This window comes from Lonchura striata, chromosome 9 (assembly GCF_050655825.1).
Source record: "Lonchura striata isolate lonStrDom1 chromosome 9, ASM5065582v1, whole genome shotgun sequence".
NCBI classification, from domain to species: Eukaryota; Metazoa; Chordata; class Aves; order Passeriformes; family Estrildidae; genus Lonchura; species Lonchura striata.
In genome coordinates, this window is record NC_140711.1 from 18,874,860 (window position 1) to 18,894,387 (window position 19,528).

The window sequence follows — 19,528 nt, forward strand, 5'->3', positions numbered from 1 at the left end:
CTTTTCAGGTCAGGATCTTCTCCATGTAGAACAGCAAACACTGCATAGTTCTAGCCTAGAGATACAACAGTATTTAATGATGCAAATAGAAACACTAAGAGATAGAAAAGCAGGACGAAGTCATCACAAGAGAAAGAATGAAATGTAGACAAATTCTATTTAATGCATATTTCTATGATTCCTGGATATAAGAGAATCTAACTCCCTGAGTAAAACTGAAAGGCCAAAGTCAAAGAGATCTGCAGTGGGAACATCTATGTTAGGCAGTTCTTTCAGAAACCAAAGCCCATACATTTTCCTGAAGCCACCTTAATGCTAAATTTAATGGCAAATTCTGCCCTGATTCCAAGCACTGTAAGGTTGCCTAGGACATGTTAGTTTGGCCAAAGCCAGGACTCACAATGGTCAAATTGTGCTTTGTGTGTCTCTTTTTGAACCACGCAAGTTGAAAGTACACTGGCATAAGGATGAGATTGCATTGGAACTGAAGGAGGACAACCATGGTTCAGTGTAAAGTTACAATGAGACAAGATAGGACAGACAGATAATTAACTAAGATCACATTATTAATCACATCACAGACTGCAGCTGGAGTGCAGAAGGGAGTCCAGAGGGAAGGAGGGACCTTCAACAACACACTGAAAGTAACTGTGAGGCTCAGAAGAACTCAGGTGACCTGAAGTTTTCACTGCTTAGAAGGCAACAAAGCTGTTTGCTAACACGATGTACTCAGCCCTATATTTTAAAAACATTTTGTCTTGTATTTGCAGAAAACTTATTATCAACAAGCCATCAGATAAGAATGAGTCATCACAGTAGCTCCAAAAAGGACAGGATTAAAAAATTACATATGTATGCATCCAAAGTTAACACCCATGCATGGAAACTAGCACAAAAGAACATTCATACATTGCAAGATGTTGTCTGTACAAGGGGCTCCAGAATAATGAAATATTAAGAAATTCCATATGGAAGAGATTTTCAAGAGAACATTGTGAAAGGTGCATCTTCCAAAAATTTGTTCCGTAAGTGAGAAGTACTTTTGCCTAAAACTGATTTCACCATTCCATCAGGACTCATTAGCAAAAGATTTAGCAATAGCCTGTGAAATGCTCCCTTACACAGAAGTGATTCAGTTTCACGGTGCATCCAAACCCACATTCTGCACAGTAAACATGCTCACTGTAAAGAGTCATATTCATTCAGTTACTCAGGTCAAATATTAATTTTCTGAGGCTGAAGAACAGAATACAGCAACCACTTTCTGTGCATTTATAATCCTTAGTCAAGTTCTCACTTATCAGTGTTACTCCCTCTGAGTTTGGTAGTATTTGTAGAAGTGGATTCCTTACTTTGCCCTTAACTTGCTGGTGCTGCCACTGACCCCCTTGGCAAACACATCTGATACTGTGGCTGTGACCACTGCACTGCATTAACACAGTAAGACAAAACTGCAACACATGTTTTGACAAAACACTGTGAATAAAAGGAATTTACTATTTACTATCCAATAAACACCACAATTAAAACCAGATATCTGTGTGCCCTTTACTCATTTTAATTAGCAAACTTACAAATATGTACACTTTCTTGTAGAAATAAGAAAGACACTGACAAGAAATTTACCACTTGCTGTAAAATACACAACTGTGCACTTTGCCATATTTGAGAATTTTTTCACATACAAAATAAGACATGGCAAGACCATACCCCCAGCCTGCCTCAAATCTCTTCCAAGTGTTAAGTAAAACAGATGAACATTTACTTGATATTGGGCTAGGATATGAAGTTTACTTTGACCAAAACACTGAAAACTGATCACGGGGCCACTGAGGACAAGATTTTCATTAAACATCCTACATATTTGTAGTACTTCAGAATTTACCAAAAGGATGAACTAATTATTGGGTTTGTGCTTCCAGCGCTGCAATAAATCCTGTCTCTCCCTCTCCTGCACGGTACCATGTCTTACTCACAGTTATAACAAAAAGTGACAGAAAGTACCAGACATCGTGCTTTATTCTGTTCTGAGGCCATTTACACACATGTTTTGGAAGACATCTGCAGCTCTGTTTTCAATTTTACAGCCCTCACTGATGAGCAACATTAGATAAAAAGCTGTTCACTCAAAGTCAAGTGTGTGTTAGCAACAGAGAGACAACTTGAAGGTGTTAGATAAGTGACATTTCAATTAGAAATATCACCTTCTATTAATGGAAGGTGTCTTTTTGCATTATCTAATCTGAAACTTTAATTTTGGGAGGAACAGCCAAAGCCAGTAGCTTCAGTACCTGGCTGTTCATATAAAATCATTCATACAATATAGATTTTACACTGAACAATGACAAAAAACCCCACCTTTAACTGATATTTCAATAGCATTTCTCTATTAAAATCAAATAATGTTGGGAAGAAAAAGCATAATTTCTCTATTAGCCACATAAAGGCTCCAAAGGCTTGGTCATCTTCCAGACAGCTGATTCATCTGACACTGCTAACTGCTTTGGAATTTTAGAACAAAAACTTTCACGTTTTGTTTTAGACTACAAGAAAAAGAAATTTCATTTCATATCTTTTCATGGATGCAAATAAGTGTGCAACTATAAGAAATTAATTGCTTCACTTCAGGTCAAAGTTAGCTACCCCCTCTGTAGAATCAACACTGCCTACTCCAGGAGGCACCAGTGAGGAGAGGTCCTCAAGCAGAACATCAGAAATTCTACAATTTGCCAGCATGTGGCTCTTGACTCCTAAGCATAAAAAAGAGAAAAAGCTCTCCAAAGAGCCAGAAGACTTACTCAAGTCTGACATCAAAGTTACAAACCAACCCCTCCCCTTTAAAATCTCATTTAGCTTTTGTAGATTTTCCTCCTGAGTAATAATCTGATTTTGTACACATCACTAATTTCACATAGATTTAGAGTTTGGCTGGTCTAGGTAAAGGAGAATAGGATTTTCTAGTAACATTGCACTAAGAATAAAAAATAATGTAAAAGGCAGTAAGCTGAAACAAGACTAAAATATTTGTGATCTCAGATATATACTCCAGCTCTTATTCAGTCCAAGTTTCACAAAGTGTAAAGGTGTAAGACAAAGTATATATTCTGAGAGAGAGATATCAATTTCCCTAACCACTCTTGGACAAAGAATAATTTAGAATGGATCTCATCTTTACAGATGAGCCAAATCAAATATAGAAATAGTTTTTTAAAGTCACAATGCTTATTTTCTCACTAAATAGCAGACAAGCAGTACACAGCTCTCTGATAGAAACCGCATTTAAGAAGAATAGGTATGTGCCCAATATTATCTGCTGCAAATCCATTTCTATGAATGGTTAAAACCTTGTTTCTCATTTATTTCTGCTCCCTTGTTTTGCTGCTCTTCCTGCCAGTGTTAGACAATGTTTTTTCTGCTACTTGCCAGCACTGAGCTAAGTGTGAGCTCCCTAAGGCAAGGCTAATCACAATGGGCCACGTCGCCTTTCTGAGGAAGGGCAGAGCCTCTTTTCTGCAGTTTAAAGCTCTTGGACAGCAGGCTGGCAGTCAGAGATTTCTGGCTGGATGTACCACGGGCAGTGAAGCCATCTCAACAAATTAATTGGTAAACACCAAGATTTCTGCAAGCTGCTTTAATTTCATTAGTCTCAGCCTATCAGCAAGCTGAAAGTGGCTCAGTACTGAACCTGTACCCATTCATAACCTCCTATCACTGGGATCCAAATGACACTAAAACCAAATGAACCACCACACCAGGAAAAAGAAGCCTTCCTAACTGGGCTGTCTCACCTCTTCCCACTTAAACCTCTCCTGCCAGTGCTTGGCATTTTCCACAAAAGCAAGGCAGGCAAAAGCTACAACCATTCATAGCACCTCCCTAACCCACAGCAGGCTGTCATTATTTTTGAAAGCTGTTTCCAATATTCAAGTAGTTTAAATCATCTGCTACCCTCCTCAATCACAATCACTGGGAGTGCCTTGCAGTCCTTTTGAAACTGATAATGCCTTTCCAAGATCGACTTCTAACCTGCATTAGAGCAAATGTGCAAAATTAGCTAAACGTAACACCAGCAACCCCAGCTTGGGGAAAGAAGATAGTCATGCACTGGAAAATGCAAACATGTGCCAGCAAACTTGATGCAAAATTAATCCAATTCTGTATTCCTTTATGCTTTAGGGAATTCTTATGTTTCCTTTTACCTGAGAACATATTAACCTCGGATAACGCTGTATGCTCTGCTCCCCCTAAGGCAGATAAGGCTTATAAATCTATGAAAAGACTGATTAGAATAACAAAATATACTTAAGTATCAGTTTCCACCCTTGTGGGCTCTACAATAAGACAACTGGCGGAAGCAACTTACACATGTTAAGCTGCAGGCATCAAAATTAATTATTTTACACCAAAGCTTGCCTCAAAAGGGACCACTGTAATTAGTATAATAAGCATTAGTGTAGATCATGAAATTTATGTGGGTTGGGCTTTTTTTAAAGGTTATAAATCCCCTTTGTGCACAATTGTTATGTTATTGCTATTTGAAATAAAAACACAAATTAGACATTTAAAATCTTATTAAAATATATGCCATTAAACACTGACTAAAGTGCATATAACCCCCCCACAATTTCAGACTTTATGGACAATATCTATCATTCTAGTCCATAAGTATATTAATTGCATGGATTTTAAGTGCCATTAACATTCAACCAATAGCGTTATTCCAGAAAGCTTCCAGCAAGGATTAACACCTTTTGGAAATAAAATTTAATTTGCAGGGAAGCTAATAACGTTTTAATCTATCTCAATGTATTAAAAATGAAAGTAAAAAATCAGCTAATATTGGTTTTGAACACTGGAGACCTGTCCCATGGCTCCCAGAAGCTAAAGCAAGCCCTGCGCTGGGGAGCGCGGAGCTCTGGGTGCCCGGGCTGCGCTGGGGCGCGCTCTGTGCTGCAGGGAGCTGGCAGCTCCTGCCCCTCCCCAGCTCTCACCACCCTGGCTGCGGCCCAGAGACAGCAAACAGATGCTCAGCTGCAAGCAGACACTGCAGTGATTGCTTCTTTGAGGATTGGCATTAAAGTGTGCAGTGCATAGCACTTAACCCTGCGCTCCTGCGCCTCCCGATCAGCCACCAGCGCACTGCACAGAGACAGAAAGGAAGGACTTTTGCCTTAAGCCAGCAAAACATTTGACTTTGTAGGAACAGCATAGATTTATCTTGGTCCTGTTTTTTGAACGTTGTTTGCTTTCAAAAGTGCTACAAGGCAACATTAAGTTGCTGGATACTGTATTTATAATTACATCTCAGAATCAATTTGTAAAACAATATTTTAGCATATCAAAATTGTTACTGGTACAAGGAAAAAATCTGAAGGGTAGTTCTGCCATATCATCATTATGAAATTTGTGGTTCTTTCTCTGAAATTTAGATTTGTTAGCTCCAGGCTCCCAGAATTTTTTTTCAAATAATTACTGCTTTCTTTCCTAATTTTCTCAAACATTTTGACTGTCACTATATGCATGATTTTCTTCCTCAGATTATTTCATAGCATCACAATTAGCATTAAAACATATATTGTTTTTCCACTCAGAACCTAATGTTTTTGAAGTGAACCTAACAAATTCTTTCTACTTTCTGATCTGTTGTGAAGCTTAAATAACATCTGTAAACTGTTCCAATAGCTTAGATACAGACAAAGTAAGAGTAGGAAAGGAGTTTTAATCCCTGACTGTAGATTTCTTTAGGAAGAATGGGAGGGGGATTCTTGCAGCAATTTATTTCCACATTCCCTTCTAATAGAAATATTACGTAACATAAAATTTGACAAAAGATCACTGTTTTGTTGCTAAGAACTGTGACAAATTCATTGAAATAAACCCTTTAAAAAGGGGCCAAATATGCTGCAAGTGCTGCCTGAAAGAAGAAAGGAAAATTCCACTGAAATTTTAATCTGCCACTTACCATTGCTGAAATAATGGCTGATAACACAAATCCCAGCAGCTAATCACACTGCCCACATCCCTTGCACATTAGTTTACATGATTTCTGTGAACCACTGCTGTATCCATTGCAATTGTTTATGTTTCCTTTCAGGAATGCAACGATTAATGTGATCCAAAGCTAAAGGAAACTTTTTTGTTAATGTCACTGGCTAAGACCTCACATAATGTACCTTGGCTTTCTTGAGCCACCAGTTACCAAGTCCTCATGTACAAATTTAAACTCACAAATGTTTCAGAACCAGTATCATAATCATGTCATCTTGGGATGCAAAACCAAGTTTAAGTTTATGTGAAGATGAACTAGAAAATTTTAATTAAAGAAATATTAAGCTTTTGGGGTTTTTTGTTTGTTTTTAGGTTGTTTATTTTTTGTTATTGTTTTGTTTGGGGTTTTTTTAATAAAGTGAAAAAAAAAGACAACAGACTGAAGACCAGAAGACACATTTCATTCCATGTGTGTATGAGGGGAAACAGGGAGGCAAGCAAGTAAAGCATGGGTGATTACATAACAATTATTGATGGGAGAGAATACAAGATAAACTTTGATTGTGTAAATGTTAGTCAGCAAAACAAATGTGTTTAAAATGAAATGAAGGCACTGTTTGCAGGAGTTTCTAGCTTATAGCAAGCCTCACATCATTAATCTTTTGGAAAAATTTCTGTTGACCAAACTCTGACTTGTTCAGGGCTTTCCAGTAATCACTATAGATCAGCCTTGCTTAGAAAGAAAGTGTAATGTATTAGCTCTGGTTTACTTTAGGATCTTTTTGTAGCAAATAAGGGATCCTGACATACCAAAGACCAGCTGAACATTGTGATCCATACCCACACCCACCTGAATGTGGATGACTGCCATTATCACACAGAGAAGAGCAGGCTCTAAAACAGGTGGGAACCTCAAAAACAGGAGGAGGCAACTCCTGGACCTGTCCAAATTGTTGACAATTTGACAACTGAAGGAATAGTGACACTGCTATAGCAGCAATGCTTATATTCTTTTCTGAGCAGGCAGCAACCACCTCCAGCACACAGAGAGCTTGGCAGTCAGTGTAATTTTATACAGCTCCTAAATTCAAACAGAGAGTACAAACCTACACTGGCCAAGGCCTCTCTTCTAAACACAAACCACTAGCTGGTATTTCTGTAGGAAGGATGCTACTGTCCAAAGCACTGGAACAAGCTGCCCAGGGAAGTTGTGCTCGAGGCCAGGTTTCATGGGAGCTCTGAGCAGGTCCAGTGAAATGTCCCTGCCCATGGCTGGGCTGTGGAACCAGGTGATCTTTAAAGCTCCTTCCAAACCAAACCATTCTATGAAAGCATTTTACAAATCATTAGTATGGCAACTCCTCCAGGCCTTTACAAAGGAGTACAATTATTTTGCATAAAAATCCACAACTCTCCTGCCTCTGATAGCAGTGTCTGGACTTGATAGCAAGGTGCACTTTCTACATTCCCACATCTCAAGACCTGAACTGGTTAACACTACACAAGTAGAGTGCAAGCTGTCTAAAAAAGGTTGATAGAAAATCTATTTTTCTGTCACCTACCTTGTGCATTCTTAGGGTTCCTGACAAGTTACCAGTCTTTTTTCTGACATCACTGTCTTTCAAATGCACATCAGTTTGCAAATCAGCATAGCAAATTGGTTTTTGCCACACTTTTTATGCCACTTTTTCTAAATACAACTGCAATTTATATTCTTAATCACCATCTACGTTTTAAGTTTCCAGGCATATACAATTATTACAGCAACTACTTCTAAAAAAAACCACAATAGATTAGTAGTGACCACAATAGATTTCATTAATTTCCACATTTCTTAGCTGGATCACCACCATTTTTTTCTCCAAGTGTTTGTGCACCATGTGAGAGCTTCTCTTCTATTGACTGTATAATGATTTTATGCCTCGCTGAGGCAATGGTTTTTCACACATCCTACAAGCAGTATCAAAACTCTTCAAAGTCAGATACATGTTTATATTTCCATCAGCCTTTTTAACTTATTTATTGCCCCACTTGTGAACAGGCATTTCATCCTCACCTCTTACAAAGCCTGTTTCTTTTCAACTACTTGACCTCTAAGTCATTGCTTCTCTCTATACCCAAGTTCTGCAGCTGTAGCTTCTAATCATCCAGCTGCAGTTCCACTCATTCAAGCCTCTCATAAGCCACAGAATTTAACCCTGAAGTGGTCCTTCCATTTTTCCGCAGCAGACAACAGTTATTCTCTTTAATGAATCCTAGTTATGACTAATTTCTACTTCCTTGTTTTTTCACTATTAGAACAGGCCCCCACCAAGTTCCTCTCTTGTTTTGCTTTCTTTCTCCTAAAGCAAAGCCTGTGGATGCAGCTTGGTGAGCTCCTTGCAACTTAGCTCCCTCCCCACCTTTCCACAGCTACATCAGGTACTTCACTGGGTCTTATCATTTCCATGCCTTATTCAAGAAAACAACATTAACCAATTTGCTCTGCAACATTTTAAGCTTCCAGAACATTTTTTTATCACTTGCAAAAGAAAATCACCCATCCAGACGTTCCACCAGCTGGGACTCTTCATGCAGTATAACAGGGCTCACCAGACCTCACAAATCCCCAGTCCAAGATAATTGATTACAGAACTTTCACCTCTCCCAGATGAGAGTCTCAGTAGTCAGATTCAAAAACCACGCAAGCCTTGCCTGTGACTCTTGGAAACTTTTGGTTTTTGTTTGTCTGCTCATAGTCATGGGGCTGGGAGAGTGAGCCTGCCCACTCCAGGGGGGATGTTGACTCCCTCTAGGTAACATCTTCCAAACTCTTCCTGTAACCTTTCATACACTTCAAATATTCTTGTTCCTCAGTTGCCATCTCCATGTCCTCTCATTGTATTTGGGCAGAACTCTGGATTTGTAAGCAAGTACTCACCTTGTGAAAAACTTCAGACAAAAGCTACCGTGCCTTTTGGGTGTGGTAACTGAGGCATCTCAGTTCTTTGTTCACTCTTACCACATTGGGCTAACTGTGTATATCTAGCAAATGTAACTCTAAAACAAATGGCTAATTGCAAACTGATATTCTGAACACATCTTAAAAAAATACTTCAGGTTTATAATAAGTTATTTTTCCATTTATATTTCTTTCTTGACCAATTCCACCACTTTTTTTTAAATAAAATAATGTTTTAAATAAAATCCTGTTGCTATTTGTATCTGCTGATTTTGTTCTGAATTCAGTTTTGCCTGCAGCAGCACTTCAATTCTGACTTATAACTTTCACTAGTAAGGCAAATTAACTCTCATCATACCACTTTCTCTTAACCTAAACAGAATTAAGGGCTTCCCTCAAAGCAGAGTGTTTTCTTCTAAGCAATACTTCAGATGATAAAGGAATGTAATTTAAAAACCACAAAACAACACAACAACTCCACCAAAATAAAGCCAAACAAAACAAAATCAAATAAACAAATCCCAAACATTTGCAAGAAAGACTTGAAATGATTCTTGGATATAATGGGGCCAGAAAATTGTAAGAATTTAGGCTCCAGCAAAGTTAAAAGAAAAAAATGGTCAAAGAGAGAAAAACAATCATAATAATTTCTGATTTGCTGAACCTCTGGATCAGGACTTTCCGTTCTGACTCAATAAGCAAAAAGAGCTCCTAAACTCTTGAATTCTTATTATAACATCCAACTCTACTTTGGTGAACTCTTGCATTTCCTATGAGCTTCCCTACTACAAACAAGCTATAAACACCCATCACTAAAATCAGGAAGAAAAATGCTCAATAATTCTTTTGTCACTTTACTTTACAGATGTTACCTCTGTGACCTCTCTATAGCAGAGAGGCTTTAGCTGCAAGAAAGGATATTGACACCAAGCTAAAACACTCCAAGCCATTTTCTTTTAATTTGTTTTAATTTAATACATCTGGAAACAAATACCTGACACTGGTATTTGCTACCAATTTTCAACCTGAACCACCCTATATTAGGCTTTGGGATTCAGCTATGCTCTTTTCTCAGCAATAATACACAACAAAATGCTGAGCACTTCAAAAAGTAACTTAAGAGTCACAGACCTTAATGCTGCCTTAGGATACCAGTACACTAAAATAAAATAAAATAAAATAAAATAAAATAAAATAAAATAAAATAAAATCTTTTAAATTTGAGAATTGCTTTGAAAATTGAGGCAAAATACTTGCTTCTAAATCCGCTATTCTTCCTTATCCTTAATTTCCTGGTTATTGTAGGCTTTTCTACAATGCTAATAATTTTTCCAAATAAACAAATACACAAACTCTATGCTTTTATTTTATCCAGAGCACACAAGCAGGAGAGATACCAAAACACACAGAGACAGACAAATCCTGTAAGGTCTCCCTCAGTGAAGAAAGGGTCACATTTGCAAAGGCAGAAATATCATGAGGAACAAAAAGCAGACAACCACAGATAACAGGAGAGAAAATGCAACAAAAGAAAAGGGATGTGACTGCTAAAAGGTGGAACATCTTTTCAAAAAAACGAAGTGGCAAGCTGGTTGCAGAAGGCCTCCTAACCAAGATGCTTAGGGATGAAAGTTTAAGGAATGCACCAGCAGGTCCTGCTTTGCCCTGGAGCAGCCTGCCCAGGATGTTATCCGAACATCCAGAGGCTGCCCAAGGTGGCAAGATTCTTTGCCCAGCTATGGAAATCTCTCCTTGGGAGCTACTGGTAGTCTGGTACAGAAGCAGACTCCCACCCTGGATTACAACGCATTATTTCATAGTTTGAAACCCATTGTACACAATCTACCAGAAATGCAACAAATATTCCTCCCATCTGTGTGATTTCCTTACATTCTGGATCCTGTGACCCATCCAAGCTTGCAGTGAAAGTGAGACCTGCCAGATGTGTCAGATAACTCTTGTCCTTCCAGTTTCTCCACACACAGTTCTGGAGAGCTTACTAGAGTTCTAACTTCCAGGTGAACAAACGCCTAGTTTTTCCTCCTACTACCACTTCACTCCAAATTAAAACTGTGGGTTTTTTTTTTCTTTTTTTTTTTTAACAGGCCTATAGAAATAAATAGGAAAACTAGAAAACAATGTAAGTTCTGTGAGAGAAAGAATGCTGTGTTTTGGCTCTAAAATAAAAAAATCTGAACAAAGTATAGTCTGCCATCTCACGTTGCTCAGATACAAGGCAAATTACCAAGAATGTTGCTGATTCTGTGATTTGATAAAGAGTTATTATGTCCCATAGCTACACTTTCCTGTATGGATGCTCTTTTTTGGTTTAATGTAATTAAGCTAGAACAGACATGGCTTCCAGTCGACTTTCCCTGATGCTGAAGTAAATCTCTCGTGGTTATAGCCCTGTGCACAAAGACTCAAACACTGCAAAAAAAAAAAAGCCCAGTTCTTGAAAAGCATGTGGAATCTTGATGCCTATAAACAGTTTGTTGAAATATAACAAAGACATGTACCTGGCACTTTCAGAGAGAGGTTTATAAGGCAGTGTCTACTCCCTAAGATTTATACGTGCTTATGTTTTAGAGTTAACATGCCACAACAGGGAGGTAATAAGTATGTTCTTCACCAATTATTTAAAGCACTCTACATTCCTTAAGTGCTACAGCACTGCTCCAGCTGGCCTGTGTCAGCTCTTCCTTCAGAAAATGCATCCAAATACTTGCAGATAGGTCAGGAGAACATACTGTGGAATGAACTGGGAATGGCAGCAACAATACTCAGTTTCGCAGACTCTTCAAAAAAATAAGTTTACTGACTAAATGTGTTCAGAAATAGAGCCTCACTCCCTGGTTGCCTGTAGGAAGCAAATGCATTTCATTCAGTACTTATCTGAAAGGATTTATATGTCCCTGCTAGTATTTTGATTTCAATAATGTTTCAACACATGGACATCATGCATTAGATGACTTCAATATTGAATGACTGCTGACTGCACCATCTGACAGGGTGATTCTGACTCTTTCAGAGGAGCAAATTAAGAACATCAGTCATTATGACCAGTGTACCCCTCATAAGCCTAGTCCAAGCTCCTGTTAAAAAAAGATCACCACAAAAATTCAAAATTGTATTTCAGAGAAAAACAAAATTGAATGGCAGTTATAATGCACAACATGCTTTTTTACTTATGTTTATCTAAGTGTACAGAGAATACAGGTAAGTTTATGTGGTTAAGTTTACATATCTATACATTTTTCTGGTTTGTTTTTTTTTTTATGCACTAAGGCTTTAGGAAACTGGCATGCACCTTATGTAATTCATGTTTTCTAAAAAGCAAAGCACTCTAAATGTTATTCTGGTGCTAAAAGCTTCACAGTATAAATCTAGTCACTAAAATAACCTTAAATGATTAAAAAAAAAATCTAATAACCATTCTGTGATCCTCTGGGGGTTTGTTGTTCTCATCCTCATATTTACACTGTTCACTGTCAATAAGCTAAGCTAGACCCTTGCAATAAACCAAACATCACAGTAAACAAGCTAAAGTCATCTCAATTATGAACAAACTAATATGTTCTTACCATTCATTAAGGTTGCCTAGGAACTACTTTTACTTTTTTGAAAAACAGCCAGAGTCTGGATAAACAATTCAGCACCCAAAATGTGCAGTGAAAACAGATAGCATCCAAAAGCCATGAAATCTGAGTGCCAAAGGCACACCCTGGCCTGGCCAGGCTGTCTGAGAACACTGAGATAATGGCTTACAAGTAGGGATGACAGCATGGGCTGGCCAAGATTTAAACTAAAAAAGCAGCCACCAAAATTAGGCTGCTAAATCATATGTAATCATAGAGAAATATCCTCAGCACCATTAAAACCGAAATTAACGCAAATAATAGGTCTTCAAGACATTCATTAATTGTGAAAGACAACAACTCCAACCAGGCAGTTAGCACCACTAATTAGTGCCAGCCCCCCGCTCTGCCCCAGCAGTTTTCCCCAGGTTTCTTCTGCAGTCTCAAGGTTTCTCTCAGCCCAATGCCCTCTGTGACACGTAGTGAGTGGAGAGGCAGGGAGGAAAGGACAGCCAGCAGTGTCATTTCAGCCAACAGAGCCACCCAGAGCTCTGGCAGGGGACAGGGGAGCTCCTGGGGGGACCAGGGCAGGGCTGGCAGCTCCTGCTCGCCCAGCAGCTCCACAGGGAGCGCTTCCAAAGGCTCCGTGTGTGAAGCTGTGAGCCTCTGGGGCGTTTTATGCTAGGAAATCTGGATCAAAACCAGAGTTCTGGTTCCAATGCAAACACTCTAAACTGGTGGAGTGTCTGAAAATTGCAAACTGATCTAGATTCAAAGGTTTGGGAAAAATTGTAAACACCAGTCTTACATACTGGGAATTTGGCTTTTGTATTTCAGAGGGTGATAGAGCATGGATACTTGTTAAGTTACCCATAGCAGTCAGGAAAGGAAAAAACCACTTTCAAAAACAGTGTTATGGATCCAAGGTGATTATTAAAAGTTAATCTTTTTATGCCAGTCATCTTGTATTTAAATAAGTATTTCACATGCACGGAAACACTGAAACATAAATTCTCATTAATTTTGTTCATACAATGATAGAATCATTCTGATCAGGTAAGTTGCTTTAATCTTGCAATGATGTCTTTATAACATATTCCTTAGTTTTCATGGTGTCCTAATGACATAGCATGCATAAACACATAGTCACATATTACATTTACCACAACATGTATAAGATTTAAACTTTCACCTTTCCCATCAGCCAGTCATCCTAGACATGTTTTTTTCAAACTTTTCCCTTCACAAAAGAGGCCAAATATTTGCTCCAGGTCAGGACAAACATATGTTGAAATTTGAGGAATTCCTGAAAAATAGTAGCTTCCATCTTCTAGTTATTTATACATGTTTGCATTAGGTATCAATTACCTCCAATTTTTCCTCTGACAGGATATTGTATTTCGTCCATCTAGAGGTGTGAGTAGTGACATAAGACAACAAAGAGTCAAGTTTTTGGTTCTGCAGCTCACACACATCTTTTCAGCAGCACACTGGGCACTTTGATTAGCTTTTGACTGAAGTGACTGATTTTCAAGGAAGATTTATGTCCCCAGTAGATCAGATACTACTCCATATTGCAAACTTGCATCTGTTTTTAACATTATCAGCCTGGTGAGTATTGGATTTTAGCTGCTTTTTATCTTATTCTATAAAATGCTTGCTGTATTTATAATAATTTGATTAGAAAGTGCTGATTCTCAGACTCCAGTGCTTTGCATAAGCATTGCTCTGGGGCTGAGGAAATAAGGAGACTGAATTTTCACTCTGCCATGAGCATTCAGAGGATCTCCATCAAGTTACTGTGTGATTAAACATCCTAATTCCCCTGTGAGGTGATGACAATACTTCTGCACTGTCTGTTCATCCCACAGCAGCTGGCAGGGCTAGATTGGTGAGCAATGTGTGCCTGGAACCACTGAGTGCTCAGCCATAGCTCCAATAATCATCCCCACTCTGAACTGCTCTCATGAGAAGGGGTAGAAATTCTGGTTTTGTATAGAGAACCAAAAGATGCTGCTCTGTAATTCTGTGTTAAAAACACCATCTTTTACTCTCGTGTTGGTTACATTTCTTTTTCAGAAACAGCAAAACTCCCTGATAACTAGAAAATAGTGTTTTCTCCAAATAATCTGTGGAGAGAGGAAAACCCATTTATTTGTGCTTCTGTTTAGCTCAAAGAATGCAGTAAATAGTGTCAGGAGGGTCTTCTAGCTATAATTCTTGGAAAAATTACAGAATTTCAGAAGTAAGAACTGACCTCTAAATCTTTTCATGGTTAGGCTGGAGAAGAGAGTTTTTCTATAGTAATTATCACTGATAGCACTATACACTCTCCATCAAATTTTAATCACAATTATTAGGGTCAACAAGAAATAGAGGCCAGCTCAAACACCAATTTCTGTTCCTCTTCTTGTTCCAAAGTATAAATGTGGGTTTATGAATACATACTGTATTGAAGTTCACCACAATGTGAAATCTTGTTTGTCGTTTTGAGAAATGACATTTCAAAAATTACTAATTACACATTAGTTCACACCCATTTTCAGAGGTGACTAATGCAAACATCTTGCTTTACCATAACTGCAGCCTTTCCCAGAAACTGCCAATTTTATGATCAGTTAAAAATTGAATGGGATCATTCTTTAGACCTACAAGAGCTTCCATCATTAACATGTCAAGAGGAAGTGCCTAAATGATCCTCTTCTGCTGCACAATAAAAGAACCACATTAAAAATAATCACTGATTTTATGACTTAGATTCTCTATTTCAGTATTTACTATGTTCCTTTCAAATTTTAACTCTGTTCTACTCTGAACATAGTTTTTACATAAAAGTTGCTTCAAGTGAACTGGATTTACTCAAAGGAAGGGTAAATAAAGGGCCACAATGTGCTCCCCACTAACAGCATCACATATTGAGAACAAATACATGGCCTGTCCAAATGTGTTTTACTGTCATCATCACTGCTTTCAGCTCTAAGGAATTTAAACATCATTCCTTTCTCAGGAATAATTTGTTGGTTCAAATTCTGCTTTCATAAAACCTGACACATATATGGTGATATTTGTTTGGCATTGTATGGAGATCAGAGCTGAATCTCAAACAGACAGGACTGTCAGTCCTAGAAATGGGAGTTAAACTTCACAGACTTTGGATCATGACCACATTCAGTGTTCATTGTCCTGTGCTGAATTTCATAAAAGTAATCTTTTGAATGGCACAATTTGTGTAATATTATATTTGATGGCATGCATAATTTTAGAAAACACATTTTAAATATAACATTTTGCTGCCAGTCCCCAGAAAGAACATGGTCATGATCATGCAGCAGGGGTGAAGATTCACAGGCCAGATTTAAATGGCAAGCCCAAGTTAATTGTTATCTGTGTCTAGGATAAAACAAAACTATTAAAAGGTAAGGCATATAAGTCTGAGGGAAAAGGGCTGATTTTCAAAACCACAGCAATATGTTTGATGAATTAAGGACTTCAAATACCTGCCAGCTTGCAAGTGGTAGGCTTTTACTGCAGCCTGACACTTCTTGGAGGTATTGAAAGGATGGCTCTTCTTGGCTCTCCCTGTTCAAGTCAGGTGAAAGGCATCATGAGCAGAGTAAAATGTTCTTTATCAAGAAGACTTTTAATTCACTTAAAAACCAGCAGGGTTTTGACAGAAGTACAACAGAGAAATGAGGAAGGTAAAGAAAAGGAAGGATGCACAAGAAGAAAACACATAATGTAGTTTAAAGAACCTTTATTGCTGCCTGCTTTAATATTAAAGTGAACAATGAGTCCAGCAAAATAGGGTTTACTTTGCATCCAGTTTGGACACAGATTTTGCCTACACAGGAAGAGAGACGTTTGATTTTTTGGAAAGCCTGTCCAGAAGCAGCTCCTATGACTGTTCAGATAGAGTAACACATGTGCAGCAAATACAGCTTCTTCTTTTCAACACTTTTTAAAGAGTTCATGACATTAAGTTCATTTGTTTGAAAAATCCTAGAAAGTCTTCAGAAGAAGAGGAAATATCCCCAAATTATAGTTCTATCCAGTTATTTTTGGTAGAGCTGACTATTCCCTGTCCCTGTGGACTGCAGAGCCGTGTGAGCACAGCTTAGGGAGCCCAGCCCAGCCCCCAGGTGCTGCCTTGCCAGTACCTGGGCTGGGCTGGCTCTGCTCTGGCTTCCCAGCCCTGCAACACCCAGCACTTGCTGCTGGGCAGATCCCTGCCTCAAACCCAGGCTGGGAGCTGTCACAGAAATGGCTCTGGGAGAGAGGCCAGAGGTTTGCATTTCAATTGAGATGGGAGAGTTTTACTCTACAGGTAAAAGAGTCTAAGTCCCCATCCATCCCCTGCCCACAGAAGCACCTAATTTTATTTCCCCTTAGCAAAGGCAGCTGCCCCCCAGGGTGGGAGCAGGGTGGGAGCAGGCTGGGAGCAGGGCTGGGAACAAGGTGGGAGCAGGGCTGGGAGCAGGGTGGGAGCAGGGTGGGAGCAGGGTGGGAGCAGGGTGGGAGCAGGGTGGGAGCAGGGCTGGGAACAAGGTGGGAGCAGGGCTGGGAGCAGGCTGGGAGCAGGGTGGGAGCAGGGCTGGGAGCAGGGCTGGGAACAAGGTGGGAGCAGGGCTGGGAGCAGGGTGGGAGCAGGGTGGGAGCAGGGTGGGAGCAGGTCTGGGAGCAGGGCTGGGAGCAGGGCTGGGAGCAGGGTGGGAGCAGGCTGGGAGCAAGGTGGGAGCAGGGTGGGAGCAGGGTGGGAGCAGGGTGGGAGCAGGGCTGGGAGCAGGGCTGGGAGCAAGGTGGGAGCAGGGCACTCGTTGCATACCCACTGTCCAGGGCAGGTTTTCTGCCTGGCCTCACTGGCACCTGCACTCCAAGCCCATGACACTTGTTATACATGGCACTGAATTCAACAGTCCAAACCCTCAAACCCAACCCACCTGTTGTTAAATAATGTGTTGTTAATGATCAAGCACAACCAAGTCTACATATAAAAATAAGTACATAATTGCCCTCTTTTATAAACCTCAGAAAATGATGTCACAGACTTCTCATTCAGTTCAGCTTCTTACACAGTAGAAGCCAAACAAAACATCTACTATTTATCAACGAAGATCAGACCAGTTCAACTTTAAATTGTTACGGAAACGTTGAGATTTGAAACATTGGCTTCCTTAGAATCTTCATATTTTCCAGCCTCCCCTTTAGCTGTATGCTATGATGATTATGAGGGATACAATTAAAGCATACCAGCTGAGGAAGACTAGAAGTTAAAGCATATAGCTTCCTGGAAAGAGATTAAATACCTTAATTGTTCACAGACATCATCAGAAAAAAATAATAATGTAAATTTCCATCACTCTGGAGAGGACATTGTGGATATTAGCACCACTGCTGCTCAAAAGTCCATAAATGACCTGCCTCACTTCATGTCCTAAACGACATTTCACCCTCTCCTGTTCTCTTCTCCTCTCACACACACAAACACAGGTTACCCTGCTGGCCCAAGCAGAATGTTCTGGTCTCACATAGCGAGTGGATGACAACAGTAATATACTTTCCTTTTCCTACAGCAGAAACCAACATTTTTCCTGCAGCTAAAAAGGTTTGGGATCTAGAGAGAGACAGTGAGAATTAAATTGTATCATTTTTCAAAATTTTCTTTCCTTAATACTTCCCAGTAACTTCCATTTTAGCAGACCTGATAGAAGGGAACACACTCTGAAAGTTCATCATAGACAAAAGTGGATAAAGATTTCTAAACCACAGATGCATTGGCCTGAAATCAATTCTAGGTCCCTTTTCTCAGAAAAAGTTTAGGAATATATAAACAGGATAGAACTGAAATACTCCTTATGGTAGCAGGAGACAATAAGTGTTCTTAAAAAAATAACTTTTGTAAGTTGTCTTATCTTCAGGAAAATCATCAGCTGTACTCACATCAGATTGCTACCAGGACATGTCCTGGTTTTCAGTAATTCTACATCTGAATTACTCATTTGCTTCTAAGCAAATGCACAGATATATTCTATGTGCAACAGTCCAATCTGTTTCCTGAAAAAATCAACAGTGGAAAAATGCATCAGAAAGGAACATAAAATGATACAATGAGGAGAACCAGAATGCCACAAATCTCACAACCTGTGGTACTTTCCTCAAGCCTGGCTCTTGAGATGCAGAAGCAGGGGGATGTATGTAAGAAGCAGTTTTCAACAAAGAAAATAACTTTGTTCTTTTTGTTTCAGCAAAAAGAAATAAAATATCTTGAAAATGTAAAAAAACAGCTAAAATTTTCAGATGTAAATAATTCCAAACATATTACTAAAAAATAAAGGGTTTTAAAGGCAACATAATTTTGAGTTCCCAATAAAGAATTTGTGGGTTTTTGTTGAATAAACTATTTATTCTCACTAGACCACTAGTGACTTTAATAAATATTGCTATTATAAGAGCTATTTATTTGATTTGATAGCAATCAAATTGCCCAGTCCAGTCACCTTCTTAATGACAGCTCTTTGCTCTAACACAAACAATAGAATGAAACCTGTTCCCTGAAACCCTTTCCGCATTACAGACACCTCAATCAATTCTGGTGGAAAGAAGCCTCTTTATTTACAGCAGCTCAATGAAAACAGTATTCTAGTCATCAAGTCTATTATTCACTGGATGTTCCTGTAAATCACATTTCTATAGCAAGTGCATGTTGCAGTGCTCATCATGTTACAATTCTGTTATTGGGATTCCAGACACAAAACTGCTGGAAGTGAAGAGATTTTCCCAAGATTACATTGAATTGCATCTTTCTCGTATATCCAAGAGATGGACTGCACTCAGCAGAGAGATGCAGACCCAAATTCAATTTTACATGCATCTTTTAAGAAAGAATCCAATTGGAAAAGAAGTTGCTGTGGTTCTTTCATTTTATTCTGGTTTAAAATACAGTTATCTTCTACTTTCTTCAATGTTTCCCGAAGAGATGATGGAATGTGATAAGGGCACAACTGCTCCTGGGCAGTGATTCACA